This window comes from Pan troglodytes, chromosome 5 (genome assembly GCF_028858775.2).
Source record: "Pan troglodytes isolate AG18354 chromosome 5, NHGRI_mPanTro3-v2.0_pri, whole genome shotgun sequence".
NCBI lineage: Eukaryota > Metazoa > Chordata > Mammalia > Primates > Hominidae > Pan > Pan troglodytes.
The window spans coordinates 134,448,510-134,467,043 of NC_072403.2; the positions used below are offsets into that span (position 1 = coordinate 134,448,510).

At 36.0% G+C, this 18,534-nt stretch overlaps 1 protein-coding gene across 8 annotated transcripts in view; it reads left to right on the plus strand.

The window, feature by feature from the left end:
• The window catches only part of PKIB (cAMP-dependent protein kinase inhibitor beta), a 256,176-nt gene that overhangs the window by 95,268 nt on the left and 142,374 nt on the right, over positions 1-18,534 (plus strand). For 5 of the 8 annotated variants that reach the window (XM_063813403.1, XM_063813407.1, XM_016956243.4 and 2 more), the window contains 2 exons: positions 17,750-17,810; positions 18,179-18,265. The gene's annotated coding sequence lies outside the window, so the exon portion shown is untranslated. The remainder of the gene's footprint in view (positions 1-17,749; positions 17,811-18,178; positions 18,266-18,534) is intronic. The other 3 variants (XM_063813408.1, XM_063813404.1, XM_063813409.1) reach the window with 1 other exon arrangement.

Consider the following 18,534-nt stretch of genomic DNA (forward strand, 5'->3'; position numbering starts at 1 on the left):
TGTAGCAACATAGATAAATCTGAAATACTATTAAATGAAAAAAGCAACCTTCAATGAATTTATAAGTAGAGTAGTATTCATAAAAGAACTCTTATAAAGCAACATAGGCAAAATAATGTATACATGCAAAGCAATGAGATACATGCAAAAATTTTCATAAGTGTAAAGTGATATAAAATATGTAACAAAACACACCAATTGAGCATGCTTGAAAATAATAAAGCCAAATTCAGAATTACAATAACCTCTAGAGAGAAGGAGGTTACTGTAGTTAGGAATGTCATTGGGAGGGTTATATAAGGAGGCTTCAAGTGTATTAGTAATGTTTTACTGTTTAAAGTTGCATTACAGTTCTGTATAGCTATATCACTCTATGTCCTTTTTTTGTGTGCCTGCAATATGCTATTATTAACATTATTAATTAAAATATAGACAGAATTAATTATAAAAGTTGTACATTTTCATACGTCAAAAAATGAATGACTCTTTTTCTTCTTTATGTTTTTGGTATTTTCCAAGTCTTTTATCACAAACAACATTGCATTTATAATAAAAAAAAAAGTTTCAAAGGTAATATGATGAAAAGAAGCAAATTTAATTTAAAGTAAAAAAATTACTGACAATGTTTACTTGTTTAAAAAGATACATTCTGGACAGAATAGTGTGTAGAGATTCACACCATAAATTTTTTCCAAGAACCAGTGCAGGAATTTACCATAAAATCTGAAAGAATCCACAGAGCCTTTGAAATAAGTGACAGGCTGAAGCCTACTCCATGAGACAGGTGAAAAACTGTTAAGTCCCCAGAGTGTGATAGAGGAGAGTCTGCCTCCAGAGGACATATCCCCACCAGGGAATCTGAAAATCCAGGTCTTGGGAGAAGACCTTAACCTTACCCAGAGCTGGAACAAATTGAGGGAGTGGTGTGCAATATAAAAGTAGAAGCAGTAGCAGGAAGTGCCTTGCAAGCAATCCCAGTCTTCAGTGTGAACCCAAGAAAGCCATTACTGACTATATCTCACAGGGGCCCTCAAAGAAGTCAGCCAGTGAGCTCAGGAAGCAGGTTGCAGGTGAAAGAAGCTCCCCACTGAATTTTGTAATATAATCTTGAGTAGGAACAAACTCCCTTGACCAGAACCCAGGGTTGGAGGTGGGGAGCACAAATGGGAATTGCACTGCAGACATGAGCACAGGAGCTGGGTGCCCAGCCTTGTAGAGAGACAGGGATAGGTGTGGCCAGAAAGTGGAGGTTGCTATCTCTGTGGAAAGCTTATGGCCTCGGGCAGGTCTGAGTTCTGTGTGCAGACTGCCTGGATCTTAACCCAGTGCTGTTAGTGGAGCACTGTGGGAGTGAGATTGGCCTCACCAACTGCATGGGAGCTGGGTGAGGCTTACTGCTGCCTGATACTCTCCACTCCCTTTGCAAACTCTTCTGTGCACCAAAGGCAGTTATACTCCCCTCTGGAACTTTATCCCAGTAGCCTGAAACCCTCTCCTTGACCCTCATAGGGCCTGTGGCTAGCCCCACCCAAGGAGAGTCAGAGCACAGACCCGCCTAACCCTATCCCCAACTGGCTGTGCCCCTCCACCCAGGCTGATAGCTTAACACAAAGAACATAAACGTTAAGGAGCTTTATAGCTCCACCTATTGCCTGAGAAACCAGAATACTTCCCCTGGGTAACTTAGGGCAAACTCAAATCCTGCTGCTACTACCACAGCTGGTGCTCTTTTAAAGTGCCATCTCTTGGCTGGAGGCCAACCAAAACAGTCCATTACAGCACCTCTAGGTAGAATAATACTGTGTCCAGAATGGAGAAAACGGCTGCATGACCTCAGCTGTACTCATCACCACTGCGTACAACACCCTGGCTAACCAAAGGTTCTAAGTGGGTCCACGTGACAAGTTCACAATAATTATGACCAGCACTTGAGAAAGCCAGCACACTAAGCCTATCAACCAAGGAATCTCACAGAGTCTACGTCACTCCTCTACCACCTTCGTCAGAAATGGTGCTGGTATCCACTGCTGGGAGACTTGAAGACAGGTCACATCACTGAATCCCTTGCAGACATTCCTCAGCACCAGTCTGGAGTCTGGTAACTCCACTCGGTGGCTATACCCAGAAGAGCAATAACAGTTACTGTAGTCTGGCTCTCAGGAATTCCCATTCTTAGGGGAAGGGAGAGAGAACCACATCAAGGGAACACCCCGTGGGACAAAAGAATCTGAACGGCAGTTCTTGAGTCCCAGATCTTTCCACTAATGGGAAGTTTCTTACAGCAGAGACACAATTACAGTGCTGCTCTGAACCTCTATCCCAACAGGGAGGCAACCTCTCTGATCATTAAGGGTCTTGGAGACGGTGTCCTTATTCCCATGAGTACACCACTGCAGACACAGCTGGGGCTTCTCCCACAGGAATGCAACATGGATGCACCTACAGACAGCTTTCCTAGAACAAGTCAGGGTGATTGCATCCCCACAGGAAGAGCACTTTCCAGGTCAGGCTTTCATGAGAGGCAGAGTCACAACTCCTCTTTACTTAGAATATCAACATTCTTACAGATGAAAAGAGGAGCCTGTCTAACCTGAATAGCCAGAACACTGGGATAGAAATGAAGCTGGGAAGTAGATGCCTTCCCTGCTGGCCTGGCAGGGTAGCTGAGGTGCTCCCACCTTTCAACCTGATAAAACCTCTGTACATCTAATTGAGGGCTTCCCAGCCACCTTCAACAAGGCTGGGACGTCTGCCCACCACTGGGTATTACATCTACCCACCTGCTTTAGCTACAACCAGTGCCTACCCAGGGATAACTCCCCTACTAACCTGAAGCCTGGATCATCAAATCAGTAAATAAAACACTGGAGAAAAATTAAGTAAATAAAAAAGTATACACCATGGGAGAATGAGATAAGCTTCAAAAATCCTTGCCATTCCAACCCCATATGAGACAGTGAACTTGCCCACACACCATGAACATAACTACTACAACAAGCATCTGGAAAAGCCAGTGCACAAAGACCCTCTATAACTAAGGAAGTCATACAGAGTCTTTCCTGCTAAAAGCACCAAGAATTAAATTAGCCTGCAATAAACTATAAACGTTAAAGTCAGATTCCTAAGAGGGAAAAAAAGAAATTAAAAACCACAGTCAAATAAAAATAAATTCAAGAAAATTTTGAAGAAAAGTCTATCCAAATGAAAAGGAACCAGAAAAGTAATTCTGGTAATATGACAAAAGAGAGTTCTGTAACACCCCCAAAAGATCAAACTAGCTCCCCAAAAATTGCTTCAAACCAAGTTGAAATCTTTGAAATACCAGACAAGTCAGAAGGTTGATTATTAAGCTACTCTAGGAAATAACCAGAGAAAGGTGAAAACCAACATAAAAAATGTTTTAAAATTCAGGATATGAATGAAAAAATTTTCAGAGAGATGGATATCATAAAAAAAAACAATCAGAACTTCTGGAAATAAAAGACATACTTAGGGAAATACAAAATTTAGTGAAAATTTCAATATTAGACAAGAACATGTAGAATAAATAATTTCAGAGCTTGAAGACAAGGCTTTTGAATTAACCCAATCAGACAAAGATAAAGAAAAAAGAAGCAAAAGAAATGAACCAAGTTTCCAAGAAATATGGGATTATGTAAAATGGCCAAACCTAAGAATAATTGATGTTCCTGAGGGGGAAGAGAAGTCTAAGAGTATGGAGAACTTATTTTAAGGAATAATTGAGGAAAACTTCCCTTGCCTTGCTAGATATACAGATATCAAAATACAAGAAGCTTAGATTCCTGGGAAATTCCATTGCAAAAAGATCATCACCAAAGCACGTAGTCATTAAGCTATCTAAAGCCAACATGAAGAAAAGGATTTTGGTAGCTGTGAGACAAAAGCATCAGGTAACCTATAAAAGAAAAACTATCAGACTAACAGCAGATTTCTCAGCAGAAACCTTACAAGCCAGAAGGGATTGGGGTCCTATCTTTACCCTCCTTAAACAAAATAATTGTCAGCCAAGAATTTTGCATTCTGCAAAACTAAGCTTCATAAATGGAGAGATAAAGTATTTTTCAACAAATGCTGAGGAAATTTTCCACTACCAAACCAGCACTACAATAAATGCTAAATGGAGTTCCATATCTTGAAACAAAACCTTGATCTATATCAAAATGGAACCTCCTTAAAGCATAAATCTCACAGGGCCTATCAAACATTAACATAATGAAGAAAAACAAAGTATCTAGGTAAAAACTAATATGATGAATAGAACAGTACTTCACATCTTAATATTCAGGTTGAATGTAAATAGCCTAAATGCTTCACTTGAAAAGGTACAGAATGGCAGAATGGATTAAAAAACCGCTAACCAAATGTCTACTGTCTTCAAGAGGCCCATCTAACACAAAAGGACTCACATAAACTCATGGTTAAGGGGTGGAAGAAGGTATTCCACGCAAATGGAAACTGACACATAAACTCATGGTAAAGGGGTGGAAGAAGGTATTCCACGCAAATGGAAACTGAAAGCAAGCAGGAGTCACTATTCTTACATCAGACAAACCAGACTTTGAAACAATACAATAAAAAAAGACAAAGAAGGATATTATATAATAACAAAATGATTAGTTCAACAAGAAGATATTACAATCCTAAATTTATATGCACCTAACACAGGAGCTCCAAGATTTATAAAACAATTACTGCTAGATCTAAAAGCAACTCACCCTCCAAACTATACAAATACATGGAAATTAAATAATCTGCATTTGAATAATTTTGGGGTTAATAATGAAATTAAGATGGAAATTGAAAATTATTGGAAATGAATGATAAAGTGACACAACTTATCAAAACCTCCGGGATACAGCAAAAGTAGTACCAAAAGGAAAGCTAATAGTATTAAATGCCTACATCAAAAAGTCTGAAACAGCAAAAATAGACAACCTAATGTCACACCTCAAGGAAATAGAGAAACAATAACAAAGCAAATCCAAATGTAGCAGAAGGAAAAAAAAAACAAAGATCAGAGCAGAACTAAATGAAATTGAAACAAAAAAATGATAAATGAAACAAAAAGCTGGTTCTTTGAAAAGATAAACAAAATTGATAAACTATTAGTGAGATTAACCAAGAAAAGAAGAGAGAACATTCAAATAAGCTGAATTAGAAATGAAACTGGCAATATTACAACAGATACTACAGAAATAAAAAAATAACATTCAAGGCTAGTATGAACACCTTTATACACACAAACTAGAAAATCTAGAGGAAATGGATAACTTCCTGGAAACATGTAATTCTCCTAGATCAAATCAGGAAGAACTAGAAACCCTGAACAGACCAGTAACAAGCAGCAAGATTAAATCAGTAATGAAAAAATTGCCAACACAGAAAATTTCAGGACCAGATAGATTCATAGCTGAATTCAAAGAATATTCAAAGAAGAGTTGGCATCAATTCTACTGAAACTATTCGAAAAGATAAAGAAAGAGGGAATCCTCCCTAAGTTATTCTGAAGCCAGTATAACACTAATACCAAAACCAGGAAAGGACACAAGAGAAAAAGAAAACTGCAAACCAATATCTCTGATAAAAACAGATGCAAAATCCTCAACAAAATACTAGCTAACTGAATCCAAAAGCACATCCAAAAGATAATACATCATGATTGGCTGGGCGCAGTGGCTCATGCCTGTGATCTTATCACTTAAACCCAGAAGGTTAAAACCAGCCTGGACAACATGGCAAGACCCCATCTCTACAAAAAATACAAAAATTCGCTGGTAGTACACACATGTTCTCCCAGGTACTCGCGAGGCTGAGGTGGAAGGATCGCTTGAGCCCATGAAGCAGAGGTTGCAGTAAGCTGAGATTGTGCCACTGTCCTCCAGCCGAGGCAACAGAGTTAGACTCTGTCTCAAAAAAAAAAAAAAAAAAAAGAAAAGAAAAGAAAAAGAAAAAAAAAGAAGAAAAAAGAGATAATACATCATGATCAAGTGGGTTTTATCTCAGGGATGCAGGGATGATTCAACATATGCAAGTCAATATATGTGATACATCACATAAACAGGATTAAAAACAAAAATATAATTATCTCAATAGATGCAGAAAAAGCATTTGACAAAATGCAGCATCCCTTTGTGATAAAACCCTCAGCAAAAATAGGCATAGAAAGGATTTACCTCAAGGTAATAAAAGTAACATATGACAAATCCACAGCCAACATCATACTGAATGGGAAAAAGTTGAAAGGATTCCCCCTGAGAACTGGAACAAGACAAGGATGCACACTTTCACCACTTCTATGCAACATAGTACTGGAAGTTTTAGCCAGAGCAATCAGACAAAAGAAATAAATAAAGGGCATCCAAACTGGAAAAGAAGAAGTCAAACTATCTCTGTTCACCCATGATATGATCGTATACCTAGAAAACCCCAAAGACTCATCCAAAAAGCTCCTGCATTTGATAAACTCAGTAAAGTCTCAGGTTACAAAATTAATGTACACAAATCAGTAGCACTGCTATACACCAACAACAGTCAGGCTGAGAATCAAATCAAGAACTGAATCCCTTTTGCAACAGCTGCAAAAATAAAAATAAAAACACAAAAATCTAGGAATATACTTAACCAAGTAGGTGAAAGATCACCTACACTGCTGAAGGAAATCATAGATGAGACAAACAAATGGAAACACATCTCCTGCTCATGGATGGGAAGAATCAGTGTTGTGAAAATATCCAAATTCACAAATAAATCTACAGATTCAATGCAATTCCCATCAAAATATCCATCATCGTTCTCCACAGAACTAGAAAAAACAATCCTAGAATTAATATGGAATCACAAAAGAGCCCATAGCCAAAGCAATACTAAGCAAAAAGAACAAATCTAGAAGCATCACATTACCCAACTTTAAATTATACTACAGGGCTATAATTAGCAAAACAACATGGCACTGGTATAAAAATAGGCATATAGACCAATGGAACTGCGTAGAGAACCCAGAAGTAAAGCCAAATACTTACAGCTAACTGATCTTCAACAAAGCATACAAAAACATAAAGTGTATATTCAATAAATGGTGATGGGAAAACTAGCAAGCCACATGTGGAAGAATGAAACTAGATCCTCATCTCTCACCTTCTACAAAAATCAACTCAAGATCAATCAAAGACTTAAATCTAAGACCTAAAATCATAACAATTCTGGAAGATAACATCAGAAAACTCTTCTGGACTTTGGCTTAGGCAAAGAATTCATTATTAATATCCCAAAAACAAATGCAACCAAGTGAAAAATAAGTAAGTGTGACCTACTTAAACTAAAAAGCTTCTGCACAGCAAAAGAAATAATCAGTAGAGTAACAGACAACCCACAGAGTAGGAGAAAATATTTGCAAACTATGCATCTGACAAAGAACTAGTATCCAGAATCTACAAGGAACTCAAACAAATCAGCAATAATAATAATAATAAAACCTGTCAAAAAGTGGGCAAAGGACATGAGTAAACATTTTTCAAACGAAGATACACAAACAGCCAACAAACGTATGAAAAAATGCTCACCATTGCTAATCATCAGGGAAATGTAAATTAAAACCACAGTAAGATATTACCTTACTCTTGCAAGAATGGCCGTTTAAGTAAAAAGTCAAAAAACAATAGATGTTGGCATGGATGTGGTGAAAAGGAAACACTTTTGTATTGCTGGTGGGAATGTAAATTAGTACAACCACAATGGAAAACAGTATGGAGATTCCTTAAATAACTAAAAGTAGAACTATCTTGCAGCAATATGTGGTAGATCCAGCAGTTCCACTACTGGGTATCTACTCAAAGGAAAATAAGTCATTATATGGAAAAAAAAAACATGCACACTCATGTTTAAAGCAGCACAATTTGCAATTGCAGAGATATTAAACCAACCTAAGTGCCCATTGACCAATGAGTGGATAAAGAAAATGTGATATATATACCCCATGGAATACTACTCAGCCATAAAAAAGGAATGAAATAATGACTTTTGCAGCAGCTTGGATAGAGTGAGAGGCCATTATTCTAAGTGAAGTAATGCTGGAATGGGAAACCAAATATTGTATGCTCTTACTTATAAGTGGGAGCTAAGCTACAAGGATGCAAAGGCATAACAGTACTATAATGGACTTTGTGGACTCAGAGGGAATAGTTGTGGGGGTAAAAGGCTATATATTGGGTACAATGTGTACTGCTTGGGTGACAAGTGCACTAAAATCTCAGAATTTACCATTAAAGAACTTATCCGTGTAAGCAAAAACCACCTGTACCCCCAAAACTACTGAAATTTTAAAAAAGAAACTACTGATACAACAACATGAATGAATCTCAAAAGCATTACTGTAAGTGCAAGAAGCCAGACACACAACAGTACACACTACACAATGTCACTTATATGAAACTCTAGGAAAGACAAATCTAATCAATAATGATACAAGACCAGTTATTGCCTGGAACCAGGGACAGCAGTGAGGGAAGAAGTAAAAGAAACATTTTGAGATTATGGAAATGTCCTATAACTTGATGGTGATGATGATTACATGGTTCTTTTAATTTGTCAAAACACATTAAGCCTTACACTTAAAATATGTATTTTGGCTGGGCGCGGTGGCTCACGCCTGTAATCCCAAAACTTTGGGAGGCCGAGGCAGGCGGATCACGAGGTCAGGAGATCAAGACCATCCTGGCTAATATGGTGAAACCCCGTCTCTACTAAAAATTCAAAAAATTAGCCGGGCGTGGTGGCAGGCGCCTGTAGTCCCAGCTAATCGGGAGGCTGAGGCAGGAGAATGGCGTGAACCTGGGAGGAGGTGCTTGCAGTGAAGCCCAGATGGCGCCACTGCACTCCAGCCTGGGCGACAGAGCGAGACTCCATCTCAAAAAAAAAAAAAAAAAAAAATATATATATATATATATATATTTTTTTTTGTATAATTATACCTCAGTAAAGTTAATTTTAAAAAGAAAAAAGTAAAAGGAACTATTTAACATAGCACATCTTGATTTTGTTAGGCATATGTATATTATCGCATGTGTTTTTAAATTAAGTATAACTTGCCTGGCTTTGTGAGTAATTAAACAAATTGAAAACTGTCAGAAGGAGAGAAAGTAAAGGAAATAAATATGACATTTTAACATGGTGGATCTAAAGAATTCCTAGACAGCCACCAGGTCTATCTCTAGCATTCATACATTTCTTCATATATTAATTCATTAAACATTGGAACACTTACCATGTGTCAGGGACTGCGCCATACATGATGACTCTGTCTTTAAGATTTTACAATACACTGGAAAGACAAACAATAATTACACTATAACATTATATATGGGGCTATATAAAAAATGCTGTGGGTACATAAATGTTGGGGCCACTGGTGGCTTGATTTCAGCATTTAGCCAAATAGTATCATACGCAGATTTCAAATCAGAAGTTCTAGAGAATAAAATGAGATTAAAACCTGACCTACATTACTTTTAAGTTTAAAAAAAGTATGTGGAATAATTTTTCCTGGGATGAGGGACGCAGGGTTGGAGAAATGCAAAGAAAAAGCAATTTATGGCCCTTGAATTTGGATTCATTTTGTTTGTATATTTTTTTCTTAGAAGTTTATAGTAATTCATTACACTGCTTTTCAAACAGATTTGATGAACATTTGTGATAAAGACACAAAAAGATGTCAGATTTGTGAGTTGTCAAATCAAGTCCAAATTAATCTTGAAAAAACAGTACCCATTTCTTCTCAATATCCATGAAAAAAAGAAATACAGATACCAGCACTGAGGGGAAATAAAATGGTTTTATCTCATTTTATATGGGGAAGAAATAACATTTATTGGGCCGGGCGCTGTGGCTCATGCCTGTAATCCTAGCACTTTGGGAGGCCAAGGTGGGCAGATCACGAGATCAGGAGATCGAGACCATCCTGGCTAACACAGTGAAACCCTGTCTCTACTAAAAATACAAAAAATTAGCCGGGCGTGGTGGTGGCCGCCTGTAGTCCCAGATACTCAGGAGGCTGAGGCAGGAGAATGGCGTGAACCTGGGAGGCAGAGCTTGCAGTGAGCTGAGATCACGCCACTGCACTCCAGTCTGGGTGACAGAGCAAGACTCCGTCTCAAAAAAAAAAAAAAAGAAAAGAAAAGAAAAAAGAAATACATTTATTTAGAACACATTAACTGGGATAAACGGACAAAAGCATAGTTAGAGGAGTTTTTTTTTGTAAAATTTAAGATAAAGGGGTAAAACTTAGTGGGCAGGAATTATTACAGGATAGTTTTAAAGAGAGAAACAATCTGATTTATGAGAAGTTAAGAAATACTGTCTAAATTAGAAGGAAATGTAGATAGAAATGTCCAGGAAGATGGATTCTACTTTAAATGTGAGTAAAATGAGGCTGGGAACCATGGCTAAAAATTAAATCAGGGTTCAACGAAAACATTTTCACAGGATTTGGAAAATAAGTTAGCATCATGTATGATGCTTCTGCTTCAAAGTGGTAAGTTTGCTACTTACATGAACAAAAAGGTGATATAGTTGTTTTTTATTTTGTATTTTTATCTTATTTTATTTAACCTTTCCTTTTCGGTATCTTTCAAGCATTTTGAATTCTACGTGTTCAAAATGGAGCTCATCAATTTCCCATGCAAAACTAATTTTCCTCTGGACTTATCTATTGTGATGAATTATAACACTATCTAGTCATCTAGATGCCAAAATGTTCTTTTGTCTTTTCAATTCCCTATATTAAATTATTTGCCTAGTTGTGCAGGTTCTCTTTGTCTAAGCCATCTTTCCTTCCTTCCCATTTCCGCAGTCACTACCCTGATCTTGGTCTCTGTTGCTCCTTGCCTGGGCCCACAGAGCCTGTCTCACATTGTGCATGGTTAATAATGTTACTCTTGATAGCCAGGCCTAATTATATCACTTCCTGATATGGCTTGGCTGTGTCCCCACCCAAATCTCATCTTGAATTGTAGTTCCCATAATCTCCATGTGTCGTGGGAGGGACCTGGTGGAAGGTAAACGAATCATGGGGTCAGTTACCCTCATGCTGTTGTTCTCATGATAGTAAGTGAGTTCTCACAAGAACTGATGGTTTCATAAGAGGCTTTTCCCTCTTTTGCTCCTTTTTCTCCTTCCTGCCACCATGTAAAGAAGAACATGTTAGCTTTCCATTCTGCCATGATTGCAAGTTTCCTGAGGCCTCCCCAGCCATGCTGAACTGTGAGTCAATTAAACTTCTTTCCTTTATAAATTACCCAGTCTTGGGTATGTGTTCATCAGTAGCTTGAGAATGGACTAGTACACTTCCCCTGCTCCAACCATTTTCATGACTTCTCATGACTTCAGAATCTACTCAGGAGTTCAAGGTTGCCATAATTTACCTACCACCTACTTTTCAAAGTTTATTTTCAATGACTTCCTTATAGTCTTCTTACATTCTAATAAAACTGGCCTTTCCACTGATGCCCTGACACAACACCTGCTTTTCCATCTTCATATCTTTGCAATTGTGTTTGCGGTGCATGGAATATCCTCCCTTTCCTCCTCTATCCCATATGCCCTAACCTATCTTCATCCCTCTGTAAAGATCTCTGGTACATCAAATTCTTAGGGCCTTTTCTCTTGTTTAAACTTTTACGATACTTTTGTATTTTTGTGCTGCATCCTTTCTGTTACAAGAACATATAATTTTAATTTTCTGTACTACATTACAGCACTTTCCAGAGCAGGAATTTGTATATTACTCATATTTATGGCTCTTTAATCAATAATTAGTAAAAAAGCAAAGTATTATTTTTTAAAATATCATGTATTTTATGATTTATTCAAATTTTAAAATTTGAGATGTATCAGTTCCTAATGAAAAGTACTATACAACAAAATGAAAATTACTCTCTAGTATTTTCTCTAGGCCCCATGTATCAAGATCAGGTTGTAAATAAAGAATATTTTTACTGCAAATAAAGCAGCAACCTCTTCAGGTTCAGCTTGGAGAAATCTGAATTATTCTCACACAAGTAGCCACATAAATAAATCTTATCTGCACCTTGACACAATGTGTTTAACAAACGTCAATTAAACACAGCTGGTTTCTTCTCAGTCAGAGAAATAAGGTGCAAATAAAAGAAGACATCGTATATAGATACATATTGTAGTTAGCCTTGTTCTAAGATTATTAAAAATAGGTCTTAAGGTGCTTTCTATTCAGTAAAATTAATACCTCTCATTTAATTTTTAAAGTAAAAAATTATGTTCAGTGAATTTTTACTGAAATTATGTAATCACTATTTTTATATTTGACCTGTGTTGCTAGTTTGATATATAAAAGCATTTAAAATTTGTTTTTCTATCTTCAAAAAAACTAGAAAGTTCTATGTGAATGTAGTCAAATTCAAACATATTTGCTTGAGGATTCTTCTTTAGGCAGAAATGTTTCACGTGGAGTCTAAGCATGCAAACATTTTCTACTATCTTAAATTATAAATTACAGAAAACAAAGCTCTAGAAATTGGAACTTGGTTGATTTTGATGGGAAACCGGGAGCTCTGGAAAATGATGTTGGCATCTAATGATGTTATTTGTTTTTATCTATTATATTAAATAAAGGTAATTGCTAAGCTTATTGCCCATTAGTATGTTATTCATTAAGTGAACTATTAAAATACATTTCACCTATGTTATGCTTTTTCTCATTCTCTTCTTCTTCTGTAAAGATTAACTGGCTTTTTCCTTAGCATAATATTAAAGTGAATTGTTTGCCTACATAGGGTTTGCCCCATCTCAGATTGTAAAGCCTCCCTGAACACTAGGCTTTTCAGGCTGCTGAAACTTGGGGACTGGTTTTATCCTGTATCATATCTATATGCACTATACACTACAAGCAGCAGAAAATATATTATTTTGTCTTGTATCTTCTTAGTTCCCAGCATACCACCTTCCCCCCATCAACTTTTAAAAAAGATTGAATCTGTTTTAGTGAGCCTCCAGAATGAAATGTTAATGGATAAACGAAACAGGAAGGATTGTTTGTTTTTACCGAATTGCACTGAATACCTTGTCTGACATAACTTGTGGTCAGTCTTTTCTTTTACACCCTCTAGAAAACATGTGAGTCATAGTTGATGGGGAAACAGTCATTATCATCAATTCTTGTCTGTGCTACCACTAGGTGGATGGTGCAGATTCTGTATTACAGACTGTAGCCTGCCAAATACCCAGGATCTTCCATCAATCACAGGCTGGAGATATACCTCGAGTCTCACCAGAGCCAGGGACTTTTAGTTATTGCACAGGCGGAATATCAACTCACTCTTCAAATAGCTCTAGTAATTTTGTGGAAATAAAAATTTAACTACTGCGTCACACTGTGATTTGGAAGAATTTAACCATTATAATACCATCATCATTTTTCTACATAGAGGACAGAATAGATGTTTCAGGTCTGAAGCAATTTCTTGGTATTGCAATGTAAGATTTCCTGGGAAATGTTGGTTTCAATGTAGAGAATTTCTTCCTACTTTATCAGTCATCTCGAAGTTGTTTTTGTTATAACATTTCTTTTACAATATAAGACTATCCTTTCCATCTTGACTTGTGATTGTTAGTTATTATTAAAACTAGGCATTGTTAAGCATGAAAAGCTGAAAAGAAAATAAGAATTAATGCAAATTACTTGGTCAGAGAGCCTCACAAAGGACTTAAATAGATTTGGAATGAAAAATAGCAAGACTAGGTTAATTTAAATAACTTGCCATATAAATGTTGGAAAGCAATTACCAAAATCCCTAAAATTTTAAGCATCAAGATTAAAAGTTTAAAATTAATTCATTTTCTCTTACACAAACATAATCCTCCTTTTAACGTGCTTTGTTCTTTTAATTCTGTGATTTACCTAGGTGCATTTGCATTTATTGTATTTTTTTTTTCTGTTTTTCTTCCTTATGATGTCTTAATCTCCTTTGTGGGCAGGGACCATTAAAAATCTTTAATTGTGCCAGATGTCTCTGACTACCGAGTCAACATTCACTGATTGAGCCATGAAGATTGAGCTATGATGATATTGCCATCTTTCTATCCATTACAAATGTAAAGTTTTTTTCTAGCTTTCTATCTCTATGGGCAAGTGTGGTCTGAATGGAAGGTGAGCAATGAGTGTAGGTGTGGGATATGACATCATTTTAATTTTTTAAGTGTTTATGTTCTCTTACAAATTTATACTGCAGAGATGGTCTTTTACCACTATGAGCCATATAACGTGATGTACATAGCAGTTGCTTGAAAAACATTTGCACTTCTTGATGATAGATGAGGACTTTGTAGTTGCTTATTTTTTGTCATCTTTATGGAGCTAACATGGTAACAGTTATATCCTAATAGAAAAAAGTTGAAGTCCTAAAATCATCCAGGTCATTCTTAAGCAGGGCTGGAATGTCTCAGAATTTAGTAGCTATTCTTCACCAAGCAGAACTTAGTCATACCACTGTGGACTTCCCTTATTTTCTCCTATTTGCCACCAAAAAAGCAAGTGAAAGAATGTAAGAGAGGGATAAGGAGATGTGGCTACTGTTTAACAACCCATCCAGTTGTTGGCTCGTGGCTTTCATCCAGATGAGAATGATTAGGAATGACTCCAAAGGCCAAAAAATGTTTATATTCCATAATGTGACATTAAACATTTCTGAATCCAAAGTCTGAATTTTATTTTTCTCAAAAGCCATTTGCACTAATGTTTGTATTATAAATATGTCCCTCAAAGAGGTTGAGCTAGAAATGGTATTATCTGATGGAGGGGCTAGACATATAGATATGTAACCAGTTATCTTTTCTATCCTATGTTCTTATGACAGAAGCTACCTTCTTTGAAGCTATGAGAGGTGTTGATAGAAAGTGCATTTCTTTTGTACTGCTTGTGATAAAGGAACTCATGGCCAGGTTAATATTACATATAAACATGTTTAAGTACAGACTGTAATAGAGGCTCCACGAGGTCAGGGATTTTTGTGTTTTTTTGTTCTCTTATGTATCCCAAGACCTAAAACAGTACCTAACACATAGTAATTACTAAGGAAATAGTTACTGAATGAAAGACTAGAATATGGTCACATTATTCTTGCATTTTGTTTTCTTTGGCTATGCAAGTTGTATCGTATTTTCCTGTTTTCATAATCATCTTCTGAATATTGATTAATACTTAGTCATATGAAGAAATATTAATATAAGATATAGAATAGTCTTAACAATCAAGATAGAAAAAACATTTATATCCCAAGTGTTTTCTTTCTTTTCCTTTTTTCTATTTATCTTAAATAGGTTGATTATGTTTTGATTTCATTGTATAATACACTGTTGAGGTCAAACAAACTAAGTTTTAGTGAAGATTATTTTGAAAGAAACAATAGAGCATTTAATAATTTTATTTGCAAAATATATTTCAGAAACATTTTATTTCTAGCCTTAAACAGAAATCTTAATAATATCTTCTACATTATGCAGGCAGCAAACTGTGAGACAGGCATGCCCAAGCATTTCTAGGGAAGGACTTACACATTCTTAATAGCAATTTTAATTGTTCCCAGAATTGAGAATTTTTATTCTAATAATGACATGGGTAATATGCCAATAAGATACATATTAAAGGTGAGACCTAAAATTCATCTTGCAAAATACAATTATTCACAAATGACTCTCTGAAATACCTCTTTAGGATTCTTCTTTGCTTTCCAGACTGTTCCACGAAATTTTTGCTGCTATTACTTTAGTATGCTACTACACCCCTTTCCACTGCTTACTTTAAGAAAATTCCCTCACACTGAATACGCACATATACATTTTGTAATGTTAATTCTAGTCTGTCTTTTCAGTTATCTTCTTGGCACAAATATCACCTCTAATAAACACCATTAATCATAATGATGGTATTAATATCAATAACAATGATTACCCATTCTGGATTAGTTTATTCATTTTCATTGACTTAAAATGATTACTTCTTGACTTGAGAGGTAAGCAGTTCCTTAGAGACCTCTGAGACTAGTGAGAATAGAGCAAAGAGGCCAACTGTTAGGCTTGTCAGACTTCCTTTTTTATGCTGGGCTATGCCCCTTTTCGCAGTTTCACTTGGATGAAGAACTGGAGATTTAGTAGTTAGTGTCTTTGCAGTGTGGGAGTGTCTAACTTGGGAAGTCATAGAAGAATGAGGGAAGGTCTTATCTATTTATTTCTCTGGTATTTTTCTGGTAGCTGAATTGATTTAATTTTACCCGTGAGAGATTACACATCATTAAGGATTGTGAGTGAGGCAAATGGCTATTTAAAGGTTGACAGTGTGAAAAAACTAATTAAAACATGCACAGTCTAATCAGAAAGAAAATATATGAGAAAAGGGGAGAATGTAAAAATGGTTAAGTTATTAAGCATGCACAAGATCTCAGGATAGTATCTCTACCTTATTGCTACATATTTCACCAAATAAGGATTATTTTTTTCTTATCTCATGGTAACATCAAATGAATAAGTTCAAATTTACATCTACAAACCAGAGATTAAATATGTCAATAAAAAAGTGAAATATCTGTTGGAAATGATAATCATAAATTAAGTAAGCCATAAATAGAATTTCAATGAGGTGTTTTGATTTGTGTGAATGAATTCATTAAATAAATATTATAGCAGCAAGTTAGAGGCCTGTAATATACTGACTAACTACCTAGTGGGATTCTTTTCCACTGCATTCCAAATTTATAAGAAATATGCAAAAATTAAGTAAAGAAATAGGTCTCAGAGATTATTAACTTTTATGTCATGTAGACTTAAATACAGTTTTAATGAACAGAACTGAAGAAAAATTGAATTATATTTACCATTTTTTATGCTTAGAAAAGTGGCTTCAATTTATTAAGAAAGAATCTTGAAATGGAAGATTGAACCTAAGTATGAATTGTCTGTTTAATTTACTGTTATCTCAAAATATTAAATTTATTAAATACTGTATTCACAAAGTGTTACTGAGATAGGACGTGGGATGCAACTGTGGAGGGGCTCAGACACTGGGACACAATGGGGACTAGGTAAAACAGGGATGGGGCAGAAACATCTCTCCATAAGACAAGCCCACCAATGTGCCATGTCAGTTTACCATTGCCATGGCAACATCTGTAAGTTACTGCCCCTTTCCATGTCAATAACCTAACAGCATGAAAGTTACCACTCTTTTTCTAGAAATTTCTGCATAATCTGTCCCTTAATTTGCATATAATTAAAAGTGGGTATACATATGACTGCAGGACTGCCTCTGAGCTGCTATTCTGGGCACACTGCATATAGGATAGCCGTACTCTCCAAGAAACAGCACCTCCGCTGCTGCTGTATGCTGTCACTTCAATAAAAGTTGGTGTCTAACACCACCAGCTCACCCTTGAATGTTTTCCTTAGCAAAGCCAAGAACCCTCCTGGGCTAAGCCCCAATTTTAAGACTTGTCTGCCCTGCATCTTTATGATCAATGCAAGAGTCTTCTGTACAATAAGGTATACAAATAGCAGCAGATGGTCTACTGAATAATTGAACATCTTTCAACTTCACTTGGCCTGTTAGGACTACCCTTCACCTGGTACTTTTCTAATAGTTGACTTAGTTGTTGGGCTAAAGCCAAAAGGGGCCAGAGATAATTTTAATTTCTTTTCTCTCTCACTGGAATAGAGGTCTCACAAGGTCAAGGCTCCACAAGGCTCAGTGCTAAAGGAGAGGAATCTTAAAAATGGTAAAAATTGTTATAGTTTTCTTTTTCATCTTTAATAAGATTAAATTCAACAGTCTAAAGCTAAAGAAACATTAAGTCTATAGAAGTGAAATTAATTATGTAAGTGAATACTGCAAATTATTGAAAAAACAATAGTTAAAACCTAATTTCTTTACTTCTGGTCCAATGTTCTTTCCATGCCACTATCCTGCTTCCTCCAAGCATTTTGTTACAAAAATTTTTTAAAATGTGCAACAATATATTTTCTTGAATTATCCAGAACGGTTATTCCTAATGTGTTTGGGGTGTTATTACTTACATGTTATGTTAATTATGCTGAACCTTTGTAAAATGTATGTATAACTTGTTTTTCTCTTTCTCTCTCTTAGGTTTTTCTTTCGTTTAAAGATGACACACTCTGAAATTAATTTGATTTTGAGATTTGAGAACTTGGACATACATACTTCCTATGGAAGGTAACATCTCTTTGGTAGTGATCACGTTTTGTCATGTTTATGTGCCTAGCAGCTAATAGAATGCCTGGTGCATAATAAACATTCCCATAACTGAATTAAACAAGTTGATACAATTGACATGTTTTGTGAAATCTTGCTTTAAAAATGATCTACTCAAGAGAGTGCTTCAAGTTTCCAGTTTGTGTGGGTAGACACTGTCTAAATTGAAAGTAAACTGTGATCTGTTGAACCAAGGATGGCATTATCAAACTTATTTATGGTTCTGTCCT